Here is a 26,072-nt window from a genome sequence, read left to right as displayed (position 1 = left end):
TCAATTTGGGCATGTTGCTTCTCTTGAATCTTCTCAATGGCTTCAATTTTCTCAAGAGTATGTCTGATATATCTGTTCTTGTCAAGCTTAAGCTGTAGATCTAGCTTATCGGCATGTTCCTTTAGTGTATCAACCTTCTCAAGAGTAGAAGAATGTAGACCTTGAAGATGTTTGGTAGATAGAGCAGTGATCTTAAGTTGTGTCTTTAAATCAGCATTTGTGAGCAACTTATCAGCTTTAGCAATATGCTCTGTCAGAATGTTAGAAGTTGGAATGAAATCAGTGTCATTCCACTTCTTGGTCCACTCCACACCTCTATGAGTATCCTCCCAAGGAATATGTGCTTCCGTTTCAACAAATTTCTTCACCAATTCTTCCTTTCCTAGTATAGGAACTGGAGTCTCAGCAGAATCACTGTCTTCAGAACTTGAGGAAGACTCATTATGTTCTGACAACACAACAGTGTGTGAAGCAACTGGAGAGTCAGGAACAACTTCATTTAAATTTTGAACATCAGAATTTATCTCCAGAGCTGGTGTGGTTGATGTAGATGGTATCTCAAAATTTAAAATTGGAAATTGAGTTGGAAATTGCTGAGCTTCTGTATATGGAGCTTCCAGATAAAGAACATTTGGTATATTCAAATTGTGAATATCTATTTCAGAATTTTCAGTGTGTTCTTCAGCATCATCTGTAACTTTATTAGGTGAGACAGGAGGGGTTACAACTGTATCAGTAACAGTTTCTTTGGCTTGAGCTGGAAGGGCTTCAATGATAATCGGTTCTTGTGATATCAGAGATTCCTGATGTAACACCCCCAAATCCGGGGTCGGGGATTCGGGTTGTCACGAATTCCATTTCCCTTATCCATACTTAATCTTAACAGTCAACCAACTGGTGCGTACTGTGACCCCACAATATACACGCACAAACCACAAGTTATAGTCTCAGAGATGAATACCAAAATAACACAAGTCATTTTATTCCACAATTATAAACCATTTCACCTTAAAAAGGGTTCCTGAATAATTTACATATTATTTGCCATTATTAAAATTCATAAATATACATAGTCTGGTACATCAAAAGTTGAAAGCCTAGCCTATTGGTAGATCTTACCTCAGCTACAACGGCATCAACGCCTACAGGAAACTGGGGAATGTTTCCTAACCGCTTGTGAATTGGGAGCTTGGTCCTGTTCATCTTTTCTATCTGTTGTTTTATGATGAAAGAAGAAAGCAAGGGTGAGCAACAAGCCCACCGAAATAATATGTATAATAATTAACAATATATGAGCATTCTCATAGTACTCATGAAAGTCTTGGTCAAGAAAAAATGAACCAAACTGATATCTTAACGCGACCAAGTCGCAAAATATTCAGTATATATATATATATATATACATATATACTTTTCACAATCTTTGAAATCGTCTGACATGTACAATATGCAGAGTTCCAGTTTATAACTGTATAAAAATATCGTTGTAAGGTGATCTCATATATCTAACCTTGTCTCAACATTTTTCTGAAAATCTTTGGCATGCATAAGATAATCATTTACTAGATATAAGTTTAAAAGATGAAGTTACAAGATACTCCAATATACTTATATCTTTTCCGAATACTACTTGAACTACCACGGTTCAAGTTATAATTAGTTTCAAAAGTTCATCACATAGATGAGACTACAAGATAAGATTTGAATAGATTCAATCCTTGAAATATCATTATAAATAATGAAGTTACGAGATACTTCATTAAGTCCCGATATATATATACACCTATATATACATTTCATACACTCCTTGAATACCTCTGTTATGAAAATTATAAACAGAGTTGTAATATCCAATGAATTTGGAAAGGAGAAAACCTTGGCATAAACATGATATCTTGCTGATCAGGAAAAAATACCAATAAGTAACCTTTTCTACTAGTAGATGGACGAATTCCCCACTGGTCATCACCCTGGACGCAATAGGACCTTATGCTGGACTGCCACTCAGCCACTTACGCATTTGATGGACTCCCACTGAGCCACTTACACTTTTATGGACGCCCACTGAGCCCATGTTACTTATGCCGACTCAATAGATGGACTTACTTCCCGAATGTTGGGTAAGTAAGCAATTCATTTATCAAAACAGCAACCTCGTTGCGAATATAAAATACACCACAGAGCCGGATCCCTCAGGTTTTGAGCGTGTATTTAACTCCCCTTTGAAAGGAAGATCTTAAATATAAAAATGAGTTTTGGGATCCGCTCTAACTTTTAAAATCATTTTGAAGACTCGAAAACATTTTTAAGAATGTTTGGAGTAATGCTGATTTAATGAAATAAATCAGTCCCGATATATTAGAAAATATCTGAATATTATTATTTAAATAATATTCCCATAAGGATAATCTCTATATAAATAATTTGAAGTAGAAGTTTTAAAACTCATACTTGAAATGAATAATAAATAACCAAAGGTATACTTATACGAAGTACGATCTTTATTTGAATAATCAAAAATAAGTTTGATTATCGAAACATTATTCTTTAATAAAATAAAGAATATTATTTAGTAAATAAGCGGAGTCATAAGTCCTTGAATGAATATTCAAAATAATATTCATTAAATAGAATAAACAGAGTCATAAGTCCTCGAATGAATATTCAAGATAATATTCATTAATAAAAATAAAGTTATCGAATAGACCTTATTCGATTAATAGTTTTGAAAAATATATATATATATATAAATATATATAATATACTCGGGAACATCGACTCCCGGTTTTAGAAAATGTTCGCCTTTGGGTCCCCTATACTAAGGGTATACGCAACTACTGCTTATCTCTAACATAGGTATTAAGCAATTATAAGCATTAGAATCAACATATAGATATCAAGATTACGAAACAGGCATGCATATAAACCATATCATCATGCTCTAATATATCGCAAGATTTTCTAATTAACCATCATGCATCTACCACAAGATAATGTATATACATGTATACATCACAACAACAGTATAACGGGTAGAAAACTTGCCTGAGTGTTCCCGGATAGACTTAAGCTTAGAGTGGGTCCGATAACCTATGAACAACAACATAAGTCGGAATTAAACCCCGGTCGCTTAAGAAAGTAGACTTTAACCAATTGAACCCTAACGTTCGCTTATGGTCACTCCTACGCTTAACGAATCACATTAGTCGTTCGAGTACCCTCGGCTCCACCATTTTTAATAAATTAACCATTAATTTTTAAGGTGATTCTTTCACGAGTACTCTACCAACTGCCTAATACACTTTACATAATTGTTTTATACTGCAATTAGTCATTTAAGGGCCTTAACCAAGGTTTCAAAGTAAGGCGAAGGGTAATGGTTCGGTCGCGAAACGCCGTTACTTAAAACGGTCGTTTCTCCTAAACCGTACATCGGATTCAAGCGAACCACATATCAAAATGAAGCTCGTAACATGAAATATCTACTCATGGCAATGGTCAAAACCTAACAGTGAGTTCACGGGTCCTGATGTTAAGAACAAAAGCAGTCTAAGGTAAATCGGGCATTACGACGGCTATGTTTACACGATTACCAAATTTATACCACTCCAAATCAATCCACAATCAACCCACAATCATTACTACAACCAAAATCCATCCATACTTTACTGCAACAGCCCCAACATCTCAAGATTTCCAATTTATACTACTCTCAATCATGAACTAAAAGCTATACTTAAGTTCATTAACTAATAATCAAGATTTACAACTCCAAAAACATCACAAAACCAACCAATCTCTAAATACACAATAATCATGCCTCTCATGAACTATACTACTCATAACAAACTCTTAACATTCAATAATAATGTTAGGTTAAGAGATTATACCTTTCTTGAGAGTAGGAGTAACTAATGAGCTTGAAACAACCTTGGAAAATCCTTACTAAAGCTTTATCTAAACAAAAACACAAGATCAAAATTTCAAGTTCTTGAAAAACACTATTCACTCTCTTCTTTCATGAATTATTGGAAGAGATTGTGAAGGAGATTGAAGCTTAGATTCATAGGATATCTATATCTATGTACAAGGAACCTTGGATAATTACCTTATGATTTAACAATGCTTGGATCTTGGATTTTGATTTTTGTTTCTCCTTGAAAATGAAGGAAGGCCGAGAGCTTTCTTCTTAAAATGGGAAAGTCAACTTCTCATTTTGTGTTATGAATTGTTGGCTTGGTTGTTTCCTTCGTTTTGTTTAATTGAATTATTACCATGGTAAAAATTGTGTGGCTAATAATCAACCAACAAATCCTTCCTATTTGGTCATGCTTATGTCATCCTCTTATGTCATCTTCCCACACTTGTCTTCTTCTTGTTGGTGTGATGACATCATCATCACTAACCTCTTTGATTAGCTCCTAATTACTTGGCTAATGATCGCTGATCTGTTATACGGTTTGCTTAACTTTTATTTTCGTTTATCATTTGAGGGATCATACCCGGGATCTTATTACTTGGGTTCCCTTAACCTTTCTCAGTACATTATATTCCTTTTACGATCCTCTCTTATAATCCTTGAATTTAAATCTTTTTTATCATGTTACCTTATACTCAATTCTTTCGGTATCTGGTGGATTTTCGGGAAAAATCAAAGTGTTCGAATTTGGATTCTGACGATCTTTACATACACTTATATACCATATAGAGTACTAATAAGATCTCAGAATAACAATAAAAGAACCTCTACAAAGTGTGGCATGAAAAGTTTTCTTATTCAGCATAATCAGCAAAATCACTATTCATAAGGGTTACAAAAAGTTCAAAATTTTTGGGGTTATTATAGTCTCCCTTCCTTAAAAGGATTTCGTCCCAGAACCAGATAGAAAACAATTGGGGGTACTTTTCTAGCATTGCGCTCTCTAGTTCCCAAGTTGATTTTTCCACATTATGATTCTGCCATAACACTCTGACTAGCTTGATCACTTTGTTCCGAAGCACCTGTTCCTTCTTATCTATAAATTTTACTGGTTTCTCCACGTAAGTCAGATCTGGTTGCATATCCACCTGCTCGTACTCCACTATGTGTATGGCATCCCGATGATACTTCCTTAGCATTGACACATGAAATACATTATGAACTTGCTACAGTTTCTGGGGGTAGGGCTAGCTCATATGCTAACTTCCCAATATGTCTTAATACCTCAAAGGGCCAACAATTCGCGGGCTTAGCTTTCCTTTCTTTCCGAACCTCATTCATCCTTTCCAAGGGAATACCTATAACAGCACTAGGTCCCCTACTGTAATAACCCCAATTTTTGGAAATTTTTGAAACCCTTATGAATAGTGTTTTTACTGAATGAGAAAACTTTTCATGCCACACTATGTAGGGGTTCTGTTATGGATATTCTGAGATTTTATTAGTACTCTATATGGTATATAAGTGTATGTAAAGATCGTCAGAATCCAATTCCTAACACTTTGATTATTCCCGAAAATCTACCAGATACAGAAAGAATTGAGTATAAGGTAACAGAATAAAAATGATTTAAATTCAAGGATTATAAGAGAGGATCATGAAAGAAATATAATGTATTGAGAAAGGTTAAAGAAACCTAAGTAATAAGATCCCGGGTATGATCCCTCAAACGATAAACGAAAACGAAAGTTAAGCGAACCGTATAACAGATCAGCGGTCATTAGGCAAGCAATTAGGAGTTAACCAAGGAGGTTAGGGATGATGATGTCATCAAACCAACAAGGTGTGGACAAGTGGAAGCATTATGACATGTGCAAGATGACATAAGCATGACAAGGGGTTTTGTTTTGTTGGTTAATTTTGGGCCATGTAAAATTTATCATGGTAAAAAGCTAAAACATTTTCCAAGGCCAAAAAGGAGAAGCAACCAAGCAAATATCATAAAACACAAAAATTAGAAGTTGACTTTCCCATTTCAAGAAGAAAGCTCTCGGCTAAAACAAACCCAGCAACTTCAAACTACCATATCTCCTTCAATACTCACTCAAATGTTGTGTTCTATAACTCGTTGGAAAGGTATTGAGATGTCCTACAACTCTTGTTCACAAGTCTCTTCCAAATAAGCATGGTAAGACCCTCATTTTTACAGTTCTTTAAATCGGACTTTTAGAAACTTCAAAGCCTAACTTTGTGTTCTTGATTTCTTTGGAAAGATCAAGCTTGTAGGAGGCTCCCTAAGGCTTCCTAGCAACTTAACACCTCCCAAAGAAGGTATAAATCTTCACACCCTTTAGTAATAAGTTTGAATGTTGAAGTTTGGAGATGGTTTGGATGGATGAGTAGTAATTTGAATGATAAGCATGATTCGAGCTTAATTGTTAAGTAGTTTAGTTAAATTTGGAGATGTTATAATATATGATTGGATTGAGATCCTTGAGCTTATTATGACTGAAATCAGTAGCATTGATGTTTATCTTGAGTTGTTGTTGATTGGTAGTTGGATTGATATGATTTGGAATGGTAAAAATTTGGGAAATCGCGTAAACATAGCCGTCGTAATGTCCGATTTACTTTAGATTGCTTTTGTTCATAACATTAGGACCCGAGAACTCCCTGCTAGGTTTTGACCATTGCCATTTTTAGATAGTTCATGTTACGAGCTTCGTTTTGATATGTAGTTCGTTTGATTCCGATGTACGGTTTAGGAGAAACGACCGTTTTAAGTAACGGCATTTCGCGACCGAACCATTACCCCTCGTCTTACTTTGAAACCTTGGTTAAGGACCTTAAAGGGTTAATTAGTGTATTAAACAATTATGTTAAGTGTGTTAGGCAGTTGGTAAGACACTCGCGAAAGAATCACCTTAAAACTCGTAATGGTTAAATTATTAAAAATGGTGGAGTCGAGGGTACTCGAGTGACTTAAGAGAATCAGTAAGCGCAAAGCAAGCGTTAGTGTCTAAGTTGGTTAAAGTATAGATTTACAAGTGACTTTGGTTTAATTCCAACTTACTTGTTGTTTATAGGTTACCAGACTCGTCCCGAGCCATTTGTAACCCCCAGTCGCTCAGGCAAGTTTTCTATCCGTTATACTGTTGTTGTGATGTATACACTTGTATATGCATTATCTTGTGATAGATGCATGATGGTTAAATTAGCAAATTCTTGCGATATATTATAGCATGTGATATGGTACATATGCATGCCTGTTTCGTATTCTTGCCATATATATTTGTTGGTTCAGTTGATAATACCTATGCTAGAGAATAGCGGTAATTTGCATATACCCTTAGTATAGGGACCCAAAGGTGAAAACATTTTCTAAAACCGGGAGTCGAGGATCCCGAGTAGATTATATATATATATATTTATATATATATGGTTATAGTTTTCAAAACTATTAATCGAATAAGGTTTATTTGATAACTTTATTTTATTAATGAATATTATCTTGAATATTCATTCGAGGACTTATGACTCCTTTATATTATTTATTGAATATTACTTGGATATTCATTTGAGGATGTATGACTCCTTTATTTTATTTAATGAATATTATTTATAATATTCATTCGAGGTATTATGACTCAGCTTATTATTTAATGAATATTATTTCAAATATTCATTCGAGGGCTTATGACTCAGCTTATTTATTTATTGAATATTATTTCGAATATTCATTCGAGGGCTTATGAATCAGCTTATTTTATTTATTGAATATTATTTGAATATTCATTTGAGGATCTATGACTCCGATTATTTGCTGAGATATATTCTTTATTTTATTAAAGAATAAGGTGTCGATAATCAAACTCACTTTTGATTATTCAAATAAAGATAGTACTTTCGTATAGGTATATCTTTGGATATTTAATATTCATTTCAAGTATAAGTTTCAAAACTTCTACTTCAATTATTTTTATAAAGATTATTCTTTATGGAAAGATTATTTAAATAATAATATTCAAATATTTTCTAATATATTGGGACTGATTTATTTTTTAAATCAGCATCACTTCAAACATTCTTAAAAATATTTTGCGAGTCTTCAAAATGATTTTTAAAAGTTAGAGCGGATCTCAAAACTCATTTTTATATTTAAGATCCTCCTTTCGAAGGGGATTTAAATACTCGCTCAAAACCTGAGGGATCCGGCTCTGTGGTGTGTTTTATATTCGCAACAAGGTTGCTGTTTTGTTAAATGAATCGATTACTTACCTAACACTCGGGAAGTAAAATTATTGGAACAAGTTAATCCATTAACAGGCATCGCCTGGGAAATATCGATGAGTTCTCCTTTCCAACTAGATATGACTTCTTGGTGGAGCCGTATCAACAAGTTTCTACTTGGGGAAAGGGGGAACGAGCTTTACGTTTCAGGGTCATGGATTTCATCTAAACTAGGAGTGGCGTAAGTGGTCGAGTGGCGCCGGCCCAGCCTTATTATATTGGCCCAAATGGCCTAGAAGTTCCGCTAAGGCGGTCCATTCCTTAGGAGTTCAGTGTTCGGTTGACAAGTAAATCCGACAGGTTCTCCTCTACATGTAGAAAATGGTGGGGTTGCACTACTACGACTGATCATCGTAAGTGGTTTTCCTGGCACGGCAAACTCCCGTAATGAGTTCATCATCCAATTGGATATTTCTGCAACACTACCCAGAGCACTTCGATAGAAAGGCTACGGTTGGGCGATTGTTGAGTGTTGGCAGGGTCAAGTTTTCAAAATGATGTTTGCATCAAATGAAGTATCTCGTAACTTCATTTTATTTTGATGATATTTTAAAGATTTAATCTATTCAAATCTGGTCTTGTAGTCTCATCTATGTGATGAACTTTTGAAACTGATTATAACTTGAACAGTGGTAGTTCAAGTAGTATTCAGATATAAGTATATTGGAGTATCTTGTAGCTTCATCTTTTAAACTTATATCTAGTAAATGATTATCTTGTGCATGTCAAAGATTTTCGGAAAACCGTTGAGACAAGGTTAGATATATGAGATCACCTTGCAACGATAGTTTATACAGTTATAAACGGGAACTCTGTGTATATTATACATGTCAGAGGATTTCAAAGATTTTAAAAAGTATATATGTATATATACTGAATATTTTGCGACTTCATCGCATTAAGATATCAAACTTGGTTCATTTCTTTTGACCAAGACTTTCATGAGTACTATGAGAAGGCTCATATACTATAAATCATTATACATATTATTTTGGTGGGCTTGCTGCTCACCCTTACTTTCTTCTTTCATCACACAACAACAGATAGAAAAGATGAACAAGACCAATGTAACGCCCTCCAGACCCGGGGTATAAGTCTGGGGGTTACGAGCTAATCACCAAACTTGAACAAGTTTAATAATAAATAATAAAGAAATGAAACTAAACCCCTTAACAACTACCAGGACCTTTCTAAGTTGAAGTATGAAAACAAGAACCACTAACTACTTTTATTACAAACCAACATTCAAAATCTCACAAACTATCTTTATTACAACCCATTGTCTAACTCATTTTAAACTAAGTTCAGCTTTTATTCAAACACACATACTATCTATTAACACTCCACCTGCTCGGGCAACTCAAAGCTTTCTTCCTGGATAGGGATCAACACCTTGGGTATAAGAGGATCCCGAGGCTTGACCCGCTTCTTTACCACTCGTGTTCTCACGGGTTTCATATTCCTTCTTAACTGAAACAATAAGGTGAATAACAACAAAAAGGGGTGAGCCAAAATTGCTCAACAAGTCTACAAAATATACACAATGTTAAAGCAATATAATTGAATCCGTATCCCAGGTATATCTGCAAATGACTCAACTCCTCCTGCAATGCTTCTAGCACTGCCTCGGTAAGTCCCAATGCTCTACGATATGCTGTCTCTGCACTAATATCCTGCTGTCTCAGATCCATAAGCTGCTGAGAACTAACTCGGTGAATCTGACGTAACCTCTCCCTCAGTATGTAATCTGATCGTAATGCTCGGACGGGACCATCTGCCTGCGTCTCAAACAATCCAAGGATCTCTCTGCACTTCCTCTCTCTCCTCCTGAAAACGCTGATAAGTAACTGTATGATGCTCACTAAGATCCGTGCTAGAACCTCGAGAAGGTAACGGCCCATCGACTACTATCTCATCCATAAACTCCTGCTGTGGAAACTGATATACTCCAGGAATAGGGGCATAAATAGCTAAAGGGGCAGGAAATAAGACTGGCTGCTCCATAGGTGCATACACTGGTGGCTCTGCCTCTGGCTCTATTAGTGGAATATCTGGAATCTCAGGATGTGGTACTGGAATCTGCGGCTCTAAATCATCCCACTGTGGAAGATCAATCATATCAGGAATATCAAACATCGGAAACTCCAAAGGTGGAAAGTCAGGCATCTCTGGCTCAACATAAGGAAAATAATCAACAAAGTCTGGTACCTCTAGTGGAGGTGGTATCTCTGGTGCTGGTCCAAATGGTAATAGTGGAGGTGGTGGCAATGGAGGAAAAACCTGCACTGATGCTGGGGCTAGTACTGCTGCTGCTACTGGGTCTGACTTAGTCCGCTCTGACGAAGAAGCCATCTAATAATATACCAAAGAAAAGAAAAGGTCACTAAATAATTCTAAGATTTATACTTTCCTATTCTAATCTGACCTAAATCCTAACACTATTTTTCCTAATCTGACTATCCCTATCATATGTGATCTCTCTCTATCATATCTTAATCCTAATGTTCTTGTTTTCAGGGACCAAACCTACAGCTCTGATGCCAAACTGTAACGCCCTCCAGACCCGGGGTATAAGTCTGGGGGTTACGAGCTAATCACCAAACTTGAACAAGTTTAATAATAAATAATAAAGAAATGAAACTAAACCCCTTAACAACTACCAGGACCTTTCTAGGTTGAAGTATGAAAACAAGAACCACTAACTACTTTTATTACAAACCAACATTCAAAATCTCACAAACTATCTTTATTACAACACATTGCCTAACTCATTTTAAACTAAGTTCAGCTTTTATTCAAACACACATACTATCTATTAACACTCCACCTGCTCGGGCAACTCAAAGCTTTCTTCCTGGATAGGGATCAACACCTTGGGTATAAGAGGATTGCTAGGCTTGACCCGCTTCTTTACCACTCGTGTTCTGACGGGTTTCATATTCCTTCTTAACTGAAACAATAAGGTGAATAACAACAAAAAGGGGTGAGCCAAAATTGCTCAACAAGTCTACAAAATATACACAATGTTAAAGCAATATAACTGAATCCGTATCCCAGGTATATCTGCAAAGATATAACCTCATAAGAATCAAAAGAAGGGCATTGCTGGCGAATATAAACAAACTACACTGGACTCAAGTTCGCAGCTATACCCTGCTGATCAGCCAGGATACAGTGCAGATCTATATCTCACTATATAGATCCCGTCGGGCACCCAGGCACTACGGCCCATCTCAAGGATCCGGTTATGTTTCGGTCCTTAGGATTAAGTAACCTTAATCCCCAAAAGTAATGTTATCCAGTCCCTGGAATAGCAACCGGAACAATCGGTATACTTTGATATATTCTAATCATCAGAATATATTAATAATTGTGAGTAATAATTGGAATATGAATAATAAATTCAAATGAAAAGAATAATTCGAACTGAGATAGGAATAAAGGAGTTAAAGTAATGCAAATGTAATAAGAATCTGAAGAGAATATCACTATTCTGGAAAATAGAATAGAGGAGAAACTTGCCTTCTGTGCGACTTACTGCAATTAAATCACTTCCGTCTATCCCCTACTTGACCTGCCTTGCTGGCTTAGTTTCTGTTAGCAAAATAGATTGGTTAAGTCATTTTGTACTTCGACTGTACCTTAAATCGACTTCATTTTGTTCCTACTATTTACCCGTACGTTTATAACCAACTCGAATATTACATATAAACAAGTAAGACTCGATTAACCACATAATACACATAAGCACATAAACGCATAATCGTTTTTATAGTTAAAATAATTTTAGAATCGAAATCGATTCGCTGATTGCTCCGTTGATCACCTTCTGCTTCATTTCCCATTTTCCCGTAATTTTTCGAACACGTCTCGGCACGTATTTCGACTGATAATCAAGCAATCAATAAGATCAACTAATTTCGAGAAGAAATTAGGTCTTCATATTATTTTTAGTGAAAAGAATTCATTTTTCTGAGTCAACAGGCTTTCGTTTCGCTCAATTCGGACTAACGGTTGAATTATTATCAATTAAACACTGATAATTCAATATAAATAATTATTGCTAATTTTGAAATCCCAAAATAATTTTTAAATAATTATTTAAGAAAAATCAAAGTCAAAAATATTTTTTTTATAATTTTTGGAGTTAAAATGAAGAAGTTATGATTTATCGAAAATTATGTGACTAATTATCGAAATAATTAATCACTTTTTAAATATTTGATAAATAAATAACTAATAAATAATTAATAGATAATTATTTACTAATTTAAAATAATTAATCCCTAATTATTAGGATTAATCACAATTTATTGCAAATATTTACAACTCATTAATTAAACACTCGTATAAATACGAGCTACGCATTATTCTCGAATACTACCGAATTAATATATTATTATCGGAATTTAAACGATTCGTTAATCAATTAATTATCGGTATGTAATTATACGATACGAACAATTTCTGCAATATTATTCGAATAACTAACGCTCGAATAATAATTCTCATTATCGAATCACTACTCGCATAAATACGAGTTACTCATATTATTTAATCTTTAATTAATTACCTAATTACCAATTAATTACCTAATTATTAATTAATTAGATAACTAATAAATAATTAGATAAATAATTAAATAATTAAATTCGAATTTATAAATTAATAAAATAATTCAGAAATTAATAATATTATTTTTCAAAATTCAAAACTGATTTTTAATTTTACAAAATATAAATAAATAATTAATATTTCAGAAACAGGAAACAGAAATTGGTTTTGGGTTTTGGGTTTTGGGGGATCAAAACCGGGTCAAATAAAAATCCAACCGGGTCTTCAAGAATTCAAACGGGCCGGGTTTGCAGATGATCAGAAACTGGAGAAGACGACCGGAATCGGTCGCCGCCCGGCAGGTTTGTCCGGCAGCTTCACCGGCGTACCATTTCAAAGCCGTTTCAATCGATTTCGGCTGGAAACGATTCGTAACACTCCCAGGTGTTCGTCCAAATCATCAACAACATCACCTCATCATCCCTTCGATTCCTCCGGCCAAAACGAGCCCAGAAACCGGCCACCTTCAACCCCAACTCCGGCGACATCGTTTTCGAGGAATACAACACCAAACAACGTGATTTTTATGCCAAAACGAAGCTACAGACTTCTACAATTACTTCCTAACATCAATCACGAGCAAAAACATATATAAATCTAAAAAAAATGAAATCAAAAATAGGTAAACCCAAGAACTCGACATATCGATTTAGGGGTTGTAAAATCAAAGTAAAAATACCTGATTACTCCTAGAATTACAACAAAACTAACTACATCAACCAAACAATCAAACGATTTCTTAAACTCAAAAATCGAATTCATACCAAGAACACCAAAAATTCGATTTTAAAATTTAACCAACCTCAGTTGATGTTGTTGATATCAATAGATCCGTCTCTCTGAGAGGATTAATTTGGTTACTCGAGCAAAATCAGGGGTTTAGTAAATCTCCTGCAATCACCGTTTGATCTTCAAGCTTCTTCAAGAACACAACTCTCACCCACACTTTCTAATTTCTTTTCTTTTTATTTTTTTCTGATTTTTAAATGTAATTAACTGATTAATTACCAACAAATCTGATATTTATATTTATGAAAATAATACCCCTAAATAAAATTAAGGGGCTAATTATACTCCTAATAAAAATATTTGGCCCCAATTTTTATAATTTTTGGGTATTAATATTGAATTTTTAAATATCCAATAAATATAAAATTAATGCTAAAAATTCCCAAAAATTATGAATATTACAAAAATGCAAAGAAAAATGATATATGATAATTTCATGATCATATAAAAATAAAAATGTGATTTTTGTGGGGTTTTTGGTACCCGAAGGGGCCCGGAAAAGTCATTTTTCGCGAAAAAGGTCAATTTGTAAAACATCTAGGGGTTCAGAATAACGATATGGTATAGGGCATTTTTGGCAAAATTGGGCCTATGATTTTGTTTGAAATACGGCCTTTTAAAACATGGTTTTGAGCTGTACGGGTTTTGATATAAGATATCTAACTTATAATAAAACACTCAATAAATGTCCAAAACACATTGGGATCAAAACAGATAACACGTAACACATAGCAGTTAAGGTTTAATGACTCAACACATTTAATCACATATAAATGACATATTAATACACATATTTTATTATAAATATGATATCATACAACGTAAATTTCCCGGTCGTTACATTTTCCCCCCCTTAATAGGATTCTGTCCTCAGAATCTTCTATGAAAACAAATGAGGGTATTTCTCTAACATTTCACTTTCAAGCTCCCAGGTTGATTTTTCAACCACTGGGTTTCTCCACAATACTCGCACTAAATACACAGACTTGTTTCTCAACACTTTCTCTCGCCGATCTAAAATTCTTACCGGCTGTTCTACAAAAGACAAATCTGGTTGGATATCTATCGGTTCATACTCTATTACATGCCTAAAATCAGGATTATATCGCTTAAGCATTGACACGTGAAACACATTGTGAATATGTTGCATATGAGGCGGTAACGCTAATTCGTATGCAAGCTTTCCTACTTTCTTCAAAATCTCAAATGGTCCGACGTATCGTGGCTTCAATTTACCCTTATTGCCAAATCTGGTCAATCCTTTCCATGGCGATATTTTAAGTAATACGTGTTCCCCTTCCTGATAGTCCATATTCTTCCTTGCTTGGTCTGCATATTTGCGTTGCCTGTTTTGCGCTGCATCGAGTCGTTTCCGAATAAGTTCAATCTTCTCTTTCGTTTGCTGAATTAATTCTGGTCCCAAAATTTTACGTTCTCCAACTTCATCCCAATGTACTGGTGATCTGCATTTTCTCCCATATAATGCTTCATACGGTGGCATTCCAATGCTGGCGTGATAGCTGTTATTATAAGAAAATTCCACTAGGGGTAGATGCTCATTCCAACTGCCTTCAAAATCGATTGCACAAACTCGTAGCATGTCTTCAATCGTTTGAATAGTTCTTTCACTTTGCCCGTCGGTTTGGGGATGATAAGCGGTACTCATGTTTAATTTTGTTCCAAGGCATTCTTGAAATTGTCTCCAAAATCTTGAATTGAAACGAGGATCTCGATCTGATACAATAGATATTGGAACTCCATGTCGCATCACATTTTCTTTGAGATACATGTGCACTAATTTGTCGAGCGAAAATCTTTCATTAATTGGTAGAAAATGTGCCGACTTCGTAAGTCTGTCAATGATTACCCATATTGCATCATGATTTGCCCTAGTCCTCGGTAGTCCTACCATAAAATCCATCGCTAGATGTTCCCATTTCCATTCGGGAATGTCTAACGGTTGCAATAATCCGCTCGGACGTTGATGTTCCGCTTTAACTCGCTGGCATGTGTAGCATTTACTCACCCATTCTGCTATTTCCTTCTTCATATTCGGCCACCAAAAGTTTTCCTTCAAATCGCGATACATTTTTGTGCTTCCTGGATGAATGGAATACTTCGAATTGTGCCCATCTCGCATTATTTCTTCTTTTAATTCTGCTACGTTAGGGATCCAGATTCTCGATGCAAAGCGTAAAATTCCTTCATTATCTTTCTGAGTTGTGATCTCTTCTCCCGTTAAGTCGTCATCTTGACTCATTACTTCATTTTGACAACGGCGAATCTTTTCTAGCAACTCTGGTTGGAAAGTCATAGCGTAGATAGTTCCTGCAGATTCATTGGGAATACGAATCTCGATTTCCAATTTGTCGAATTCCTTGGCCAATTCTTCACATGAAGTTAACCGATTCAATCTTTCTTTTCTGCTTAGCGCATCTGCTACAACATTTGCTTTTCCTGGATGATAACTGATTGTAACATCGTAATCCTTAATCAATTCCAGCCATCGACGTTGTCGCATGTTCAGTTCTCTTTGCGTAAAGATATACTTCAGACTTTTATGATCCGTGTAGATTTCGCATTTTTCACCGTAGAGATAATGTCTCCAAAGCTTCAATGTAAATACGATCGCTGCCAATTCCAGATCATGCGTAGGATATTTCTGCTCATGGGGTTTAAGTTATCTCGAAACATATGTAATGACATTACCGTGTTGCATCAATACACATCCTAGCCCGCGATACGAAGCGTCACTGTAAATGATGAAATTTCCTTGCTCGTCTGGCAATACCAATACTGGTGCGGTCACCAACCGATTCTTTAACTCTTGAAAACTTTCTTCACATTTATCATTCCATTCAAACTTTTCACTTTTTCGAGTTAACTTAGTCAGCGGCGTTGCTATCTTTGCAAAATCTTTGACAAATCTTCGATAATATCCTGCCAATCCCAAGAAACTTCGAACTTCTGTCGGCATCTTTGGTCTTTCCCAGTTCAACACAGCTTCAATCTTTGCTGGATCAACTTGGATGCCTTCTCTACTGATAATATGCCCTAGAAATTGTACTTCCTTTAACCAGAATTCACATTTTGAGAATTTTGCGTATAATTGCTCTTTCCTCAGAATTTCCAAAACTATCTTCAAGTGTTCTGCATGCTCTTCTTCTGTCTTGGAGTAAATCAAGATGTCATCAATGAATAAAATCACGAACTTGCCCAAATATTTCTTGAATATCCTGTTCATCAAATCCATGAATGCAGCTGGCGCGTTTGTTAAACCGAATGCCATTACAAGAAACTCGTAATGCCCATATCTCGTACGAAACGCAGTCTTTGGAATATCTTCAGCTTTAATCTTCAATTGATGATAACCTGAGCGTAAATCTATCTTCGAAAACCATGCAGCTCCTTTTAGCTGGTCGAACAAATCATCGATTCTCGGTAAAGGATACTTGTTCTTGATAGTAAGCTTATTCAATTTCCTATAGTCGATGCACAATCGCATGCTGCCATTCTTCTTCTTCACAAATAACACTGGTGCACCCCATGGGGATACACTAGGTCGTATAATGCCTCGGTCTAGAAGATCTTGCAGTTGCGTTGACAATTCTTTCATTTCAACTGGAGCCATTTGATATGGAGCTTTCGAAACTGGTTCTGTACCTGGTGCTAGATCAATTGTGAACTCGATTTCTCAATCTAGTGGTAACCCTGGAAGCTCTTCTGGAAAGACGTCCGGAAATTCACATACAACTGGAATGTCTTCTATTCTAGGACTCCCTTTTTCAGTATCTAACACGTAAACTATGTACGCCTCACATCCTTGTCGAAGCAATCGTTTGGTCTGCACTACAGTGAGAAATTTATTTTGCTGCTTTTCGCCCTTGAATATTACCGTTGCATTTTCCGTAGTTCGCAATTCAACTTTCTTATTCGCGCAATCTATCTGAGCCTTATGACATGCTAACCAATCCATTCCCAAAATGATATCGAATTCTCCTAGCTTAAAAGGAATTAAATCTACAGAAAAATGATGTCCAGCTATTTCTACATCACACGCAGGACATACTCGATCTACCGGAACTTGGTCGTCATTCGCTAATTTTATAATTAACGTCTCGCCCAACCATTCAATTTCACAATGTAACTTATCAAGAAATTCTTCAGAAATAAATGAACGGGTAGCTCCAGAATCAATTAATACTTTTGAATCTACGGAGTTCACCAAAAGCGTACCTGCAATCACACTTGGATTTTGTACTGCTTCTTTCATGGTCATGTTAAAAGTCCTTGCCCTGGGTTGATGTGGTGGTGGCAGCGGAGGTAATGCCAATACTTTCGGAATACTAGCTGCCATTGCTGGTCCTTTACAATTCCTAGCGATATGCCCATTCTTTCCGCATTGATAGCAAGTAATTTCTGCTGTTTTTCCTGTTGGACATTCGTTAGAGTAGTGCCCTTTCTGCTTGCATTTGAAACATGTCACCTCTGCTTTAATACATACGTCGGTATGCTTGCGTCCACAAGTTTTGCAATACGGCACTGAAACCTTAACAATTCCCTGCTGGTTGGAGACTTGGAAACGATTACCTGCTTTTTATGTACCCTGTCCTATCCTTTTGAAATTCAGATTTGCCCGGGCTTGAAATCCCGGCTTTCTGTTGAAACGGTCTTGGAAACATCCCTGTCCTCTATCTCGTTGAGATCTTTCACTTTCCCCTTCGATGATCAAAGCTTTCTGGACTACAGCAGTATATGTTGCTAATTCAAAAACTGCAACTTGTCCGCGTATCCATGGTCGTAATCCCTCTTGAAATCTCTGCACTCGTTTCCCTTCAGTGTCCACCTGTTCCGGAACAAACCTAGCCAATTCATTGAATTTGGCTTCATATTCTGTTATAGACATACTTCCCTGCTTCAGCTCTAAAAACTTTATCTGCATCTGATTCCTTACATAGCGAGGAAAATGCTTTTCTAAAAATAATTCTTTAAACTTATCCCAAGCAATAACATCTTCACCTTCTAAAGCCTTTTTAGATTCCCACCAATAATTTGCCTCTCCTTTCAATAAGTAACTAGCAAAATCAGTCTTCTGGTCCTCACCTACCTTCACTAGTATAAAAGCTTTCTCTATTTCCTTTAACCAGGTGGTAGCTTTAATAGGATCAGTAGACCCATCAAATTCCGGAGGTTTAACTGACTGAAACTGCTTAAAAGTAACAACAGGTTGAGGCTCAGGATGAGGTGGTTGTGGTAACATTTGTTGTTGTATCTGCTGTTGCTGATGCTGCATCTGCTGCTGCATCATTACCATCTGTTGTTGCATCAGATGGAATATTTGGTTCATGGTTTCATTAGTCTAGCCTTCAGAATTGTTGTTAGAGGTCTCAGCCCTAGTCTTTCTTTTTGGTGCCATTTTTTCTGATAATAAAACAAGTGATATTTATTTAACAGTTTAATAAATAATTGACAGTATGTAAGAAAAACAATTTATCCGGTATTACTAACATAATTTATATAAAGAAAACAGTTTCGGAATATAAAAATTAGAAATGTAAGCAGTTAAATAATATGGCTATCCTTTTCTGTTTTTTTTTAACAGGAATTATAGTATAAAAGACTGTAAAGCAGTAAAATAAAAGTAAATGCTGTAAAACTGGAAAGACTGAAATTTAAATCAAAGAAATTTGAAAAGTTCAGTTTATATATATATATGACACCAGCCTTAGGTGTAAATGCTTGATACAAAAAGTCTCGCTCCGCTGGAAGTCATCGGGGCTACAAGTCATATTACTACTACAGGTCAAAACCTACTACAGGTTAAACTACTAGTACACACATACACACTACTCACTAGGTCATACTACGCTGCCTCTATGCACATCTATACTCTGAAGTCACTGTCTCATCTGTCCCTGACTCAGAACCCTGGTGGCACATGACTCAACTCCTCCTGCAATGCTTCTGGCACTGCCTCGGTAAGTCCCAATGCTCTACGATATGCTGTCTCTGCACTAATATCCTGCTGTCTCAGATCCATAAGCTGCTGAGAACTAACTCGATGAATCTGACGTAACCTCTCCCTCAGTATGTAATCTGATCGTAATGCTCGGACGGGACCATCTGCCTGCGTCTCAAACAATCCAAGGATCTCTCTGCACTGGGTCTGCCATCGAACCATTTCCTCTCTCTCCTCCTGAAAACGCTGATAATTAACTGTATGATGCTCACTAAGATCCGTGCTAGAACCTCGAGAAGGTAACGGCCCATCGACTACTATCTCATCCATAAACTCCTGCTGTGGAAACTGATATACTCCAGGAATAGGGGCATAAATAGCTAAAGGGGCAGGAAATAAGACTGGCTGCTCCATAGGTGCATACACTGGTGGCTCTGCCTCTGGCTCTATTAGTGGAATATCTGGAATCTCAGGATGTGGTACTGGAATCTGCGGCTCTAAATCATCCCACTGTGGAAGATCAATCATATCAGGAATATCAAACATCAGAAACTCCAAAGGTGGAAAGTCAGGCATCTCTGGCTCAACATAAGGAAAATAATCAACAAAGTCTGGTACCTCTAGTGGAGGTGGTATCTCTGGTGCTGGTCCAAATGGTAATAGTGGAGGTGGTGGCAATGGAGGAAAAACCTGCACTGATGCTGGGGCTAGTACTGCTGCTGCTACTGGGTCTGACTTAGTCCGCTCTGACGAAGAAGCCATCTAATAATATACCAAAGAAAAGAAAAGGTCACTAAATAATTCTAAGATTTATACTTTCCTATTCTAATCTGACCTAAATCCTAACACTATTTTCCTAATCTGACTATCCCTATCATATGTGATCTCTCTCTATCATATCTTAATCCTAATGTTCTTGTTTTCAGGGACCAAACCTACAGCTCTGATGCCAAACTGTAACGCCCTCCAGACCCGGGGTATAAGTCTGGGGGTTACGAGCTAATCACCAAACTTGAACAAGTTTAATAATAAATAATAAAGAAATGAAACTAAACCCCTTAACAACTACCAGGACCTTTCTAGGTTGAAGTATGAAAAGAAGAACCACTAACTACTTTTATTACAAACCAACATTCAAAATCTCACAAACTATCTTTATTACAACCCATTGTCTAACTCATTTTAAACTAAGTTCAGCTTTTATTCAAACACACATACTATCTATTAACACTCCACCTGCTCAGGCAACTCAAAGCTTTCTTCCTGGATAGGGATCAACACCTTGGGTATAAGAGGATCGCGAGGCTTGACCCGCTTCTTTACCACTCGTGTTCTGACGGGTTTCATATTCCTTCTTAACTGAAACAATAAGGTGAATAACAACAAAAAGGGGTGAGCCAAAATTACTCAACAAGTCTACAAAATATACACAATGTTAAAGCAATATAACTGAATCCGTATCCCAGGTATATCTGCAAAGATATAACCTCATAAGAATCAAAAGAAGGCCGTTGCTGGCGAATATAAACAAACTACACTGGACTCAAGTTCGCAGCTATACCCTGCTGATCAGCCAGGATACAGTGCAGATCTATATCTCACTATATAGATCCCGTCGGGCACCCAGGCACTACGGCCCATCTCAAGGATCCGGTTATGTTCCGGTCCTTAGGATTAAGTAACCTTAATCCCCAAAAGTAATGTTATCCAGTCCCTGGAATAGCAACCGGAACAATCGGTATACTTTGATATATTCTAATCATCAGAATATATTAATAATTGTGAGTAATAATTGGAATATGAATAATAAATTCAAATGAAAAGAATAATTCTGTAACACCCCCAAATCCGGGGTCGGGGATCCGAGTTGTCACGAGTTCCATTTCCCTTAATAACACCCAATCTTAATAATTACTCAACTACTCTGTACTGTGACCCCACAATAAACACACACACCACACGTTATAGTCTCAGAGATGAACATCCAAAAATAATCACAAGTCATTTTATTCCACAATTATATGACAATACACCTTAAAAGGTTTTCTGAATAAATTTACATTTCTTTGCCATTATTACAATTCATAAATATACATAATCTGATACATCAAAAGTTGAAAGCCTAGCCTATTGGTAGTTCCTACCTCAGCTATGGCGGCATCAGTGCTTCTAGAAAATTGCGGAACGTCTCCTAACCTCTTGCGAATCGGGAGCTTGGTCCGGTTCATCTTGTCTATCTGATGTTGTGTGATGAAAGAAGAAAGCAAGGGTGAGCAGCAAGCCCACCAAAATAATATGTATAATGATTAACAATATATGAGCCTTCTCATAGTACTCATGAAAGTCTTGGTCAAAAGAAATGAACCAAGTTGATATCTTAATGCGATGAAGTCACAAAATATTCAGTATATATATATATATATATATATATATATATACTTTTCAAAATATTGGAAGTCCTCTTCCATGCACAATATACACAAAGTCCCAGTGTATAACTGTATAAAAAAAATATCGTTGCAAGGTGATCTCATATATCTAACCTTGTCTCAACGTTTTTCTGAAAATCTTTGTCATTCATAAGACAATTATTAATTAGATATAAGTTTAAAAGATGAAGTTACAAGATACCCCAATATACTTATATCTTTCCCAAATACTACTTGAACTACCACCGTTCAAGTTATAATTAGCTTCAAAAGTTCATCACATAGATGAGACTATAAGGCAAGATTTGAATAGATTAAATCTTTAAAATATTATCAAAATAAAATGAATTTACGAGATACTTCATTTGATGTAAACATCATTTTGAAAACTTGACCCTGCCAACACTCAACAATCGCCCAACCGTAGCCTTTCTATCGAAGTGCTCTGGGTAGTGTTGCAGAAATTATCCAATTGGATGATGAACTCATTACGGGAGTTTGCCGCGCCAGGAAGACCACTTACAATGATCAGTCGTAGTAGTACAACCCCACCATTTTCTACATGTAGAGGAGAACCTGTCGGATTTACTTGTCAACCGAACACTGAACTCCTAAGGAATGGACCGCCTTAGCGGAACTTCCAGGCCATTTGGGCCAATATAATAAGGCTGGGCCGGCGCTACTCGGCCACTTACGCCACTCCTAGTTCAGATGAAATCCATGACTCTGAAACGTAAAGCTTGTCCCCGCTTTCCCCAAGTAGAAACTTGTTGATACGGCTCCACCAAGAAGTCGTATCTATTTGGAAAGGAGAACTCACCGATATTTCCCAGGCGATGCCTGTTAATGGATTAACTTGTTCCAAGAATTTTACTTCCCGAGTGTTGGGTAAGTAATCAATTCATTTATCAAAACAACAACCTTGTTGCGAATATAAAACACACCACAGAGCCGGATCCCTCAGGTTTTGAGCGAGTATTTAAATCCCCTTCGAAAGGAGGATCTTAAAAAAATGAGTTTTGGGATCCGCTCTAACTTTTAAAAAAAATCATTTTGAAGACTCGCAAAACATTTTTAAGAATGTTTGGAGTGAAGCTGATTTAATGAAGTAAATCAGTCCCCAGAATATTTAGAAAATGTCTGAATATTATTATTTAAATAATATTCCCATAAAGAATAATCTTTATAAAATAATTGAAATAGAAGTATTAAAACTTATACTTGAAATGAATAGCAAATAATCAAAGATATACTTATACGAAAGTAATATCTTTATTTGAATAATCAAAAGTAAGTTTGATTATCGACACCTTATTCTTTAATACAATAAAGAATATTATTAAGTAATAAGCGGAGTCATAATACCTCGAATGAATACTATAAATAATATTCATAAAATAAAGGAGTCATACATCCTCAAATGAATATCCAAGTAATATTCAATAATAATATAAACTGAGTCATAAGCCCTCGAATGAATATTCAAATAATATTCAAATAATAAAATAAACTGAGTCATAAGCCCTCGAATGAATACTCAAATTAATATTCAATTAAGTAAAATAAAGGTATCGAATAAACCTTATTCGATCCATAGTTTTAAAAACTATATCCATATATATATAAATATATATATATATAATATACTCGGGAACATCGACTCCCGGTTTAGAAATATGTTCACCTTTTATCCCCTATACTAAGGGTATACGCAACTACTTGCTTATTTCTAGCATAGGTATTATGCAACTATAAGCATTGAAATCAACAGATAGATAACCAGATTACGAAATAGACATGCATATATACCATATCAGCATGCTCCAATATATCGCAAAATTTGCTAATAACAATCATGCACTATCACAAGATAATGCATATACATATATTTACATCACAACAACAGTATATCGGGTAGAAAACTTGCCTGAGCGACTGGGGGTTACGAATGGCTCGGGACGAGTCTGGTAACCTATAAACAACAAGTAAGTTGGAATTAAACCAAAGTCACTTGTAAATCTATACTCTAACCAACTCAGACTCTAACGCTCGTTTTGCGCTTACTGATTCTCTTAAGTCACTCGAGTACCCTCGGCTCCACCATTTTTAATAATTTAACCTTTACGAGTTTTAAGGCGATTCCTTCGCGAGTGTCTTACCTACTGCCTAACACTCTTACCATAATTGTTTCATACATTAATTAACCCTTTTTGGTCTTTAACCTATGTTTCAAAGTAAGGCGAGGGGAAAAGTTTCGTTCGCGAAACGCCGTTACTTGAAACGGTCGTTTCTCCTAAACCGTGCATCGGAATCGAACGAACTACATATCAAAACGAAGCTCGTAATATGAACTATCTAAACATGGCAATGGTCAAAATCTAGCAGGGGGTTCTCGGTTCCTAATGTTATGCACAAAAACAGTCTAAAGAAAATCGGACGTTACGACGGCTATGTTTACGCGTTTTCCCAATTTTAAACCATTCAAAACCAACCACAAATCAACCCCAAATCAATCATACAACCAATATCCCTCCAAACCACATCATAACAGCCCCAACAAATCCACATTAACCATTTATACTTATTCCCCACATGAACTAAAAGCTTTACTTAGGTTCTTTAACTAATTACCAAGATTTACAACTCCAACAATGCAACAAAACCAACTAATCTCTACAAACTCAACCAAACTTCAACCAATCAAGCATCATGCTTCACATATGCTATATCAAACACATTCAATCCTAATTACTCAAAACTAAAGCTAGGGTTTGTAGTTTATACCTTCCTTGGAGAGTGGAGAATCAAGAGAATGGCTTGGAATCACCCTTAAAGTCCTTATCCAAGCTTAATCTAAACAAAACTTCAAGAACACAAATTTTAGTTCTTGAAAAACACTATTCACCATCTTCTTTCATGATTTATAGAAAAATATTGGCTTGGAATTAGAAGCTTAAACTTATAGGAAGTATGTAACTATCCATGGGGAAGCTTAGATAATTACCTTGCTAAATAGTAAGTGGTGGAGCTTGGATCTTCAATTTTTAAGAAATGGGCCGAGAGCTAGCTTGGGAAGAAAGAGATTTTTGTGTTTTGTTTGATGAAAAATGAAATGATTGGCTTGGTGGATGAGATTTTGATTTGTTTTTAGTTAATTACCTTGTTTCCCTTGAGTTTGTGTGGTTAAAAAGTCACCACATCTCCTTCCTTCCCATGTCATGCTTGTGTCATCCTCATGATGTCATCCTCCCCTCCTTGTCCTCTTCTCATTGGTTGGGTGACATCATCCTCTCTAATCCCTTTGATTAACTTCCTAATTGTTTGCCTAATGACCGCTGATCTGTTATACGGTTCGCTTAACTTTCGTTTTCGTTTATCGTTTGAAAGATCATACCCGGGATCTTATTACTTAGGTTCCCTTAACCTTTCTCAATATATTATATTCCTTTTATGATCCTCTCCAATAATCCTTTAATTTAAATCCTTTTTATCCTGTTACCTTTTTCTCAAATCTTTCCGTATCTAGTGTATTTCCGGGAAAAATCAAAGTGTTCGGATTTGGATTCTGACGATCTTTACATACACTTATATCCCATATAAAGTACTAATAAAATCTCAGAATATCCATATCAGAACCCCTACATAGTGTGGCATGAAAAGTTTTCTCATTCAGCAAAAACACTATTCATAAGGGTTTCAAAAATTTCCCAAAAATTGGGGTTATTACAGTCTCCCCTCCTTAAAAGGATTCCGTCCCGGAATCAGATAGAAAATGAATAGGGATACTCTCTTAGCATTGCACTTTCTAACTCTCTAGTAAATTTTCCCACATTGTGGTTCTACCATCAAACTCTTACTAGTTTGATAACCCTTCTCCTAAGCACTCGTTCCTTTTTACTCTATACCCTTCCTGGTTACTCCATATAGGTTACGTCCGGTTGCATGTCTATGCGCTCATATGCCCCTATTTGTCTGGCATCTGAATTACACTTCCTTAACATTGATACGTGGAACACGTTATGAACTTGCTACAGGTTCGGGGGTAGGGCTAGCTCATATGCTAACCTCCCAA

Source organism: Apium graveolens, chromosome 5, assembly GCF_009905375.1.
Source record: "Apium graveolens cultivar Ventura chromosome 5, ASM990537v1, whole genome shotgun sequence".
Lineage (NCBI taxonomy): Eukaryota > Viridiplantae > Streptophyta > Magnoliopsida > Apiales > Apiaceae > Apium > Apium graveolens.
The sequence above is the reverse complement of the archived record's forward strand: the minus strand, read 5'-3'. Positions refer to the sequence as shown.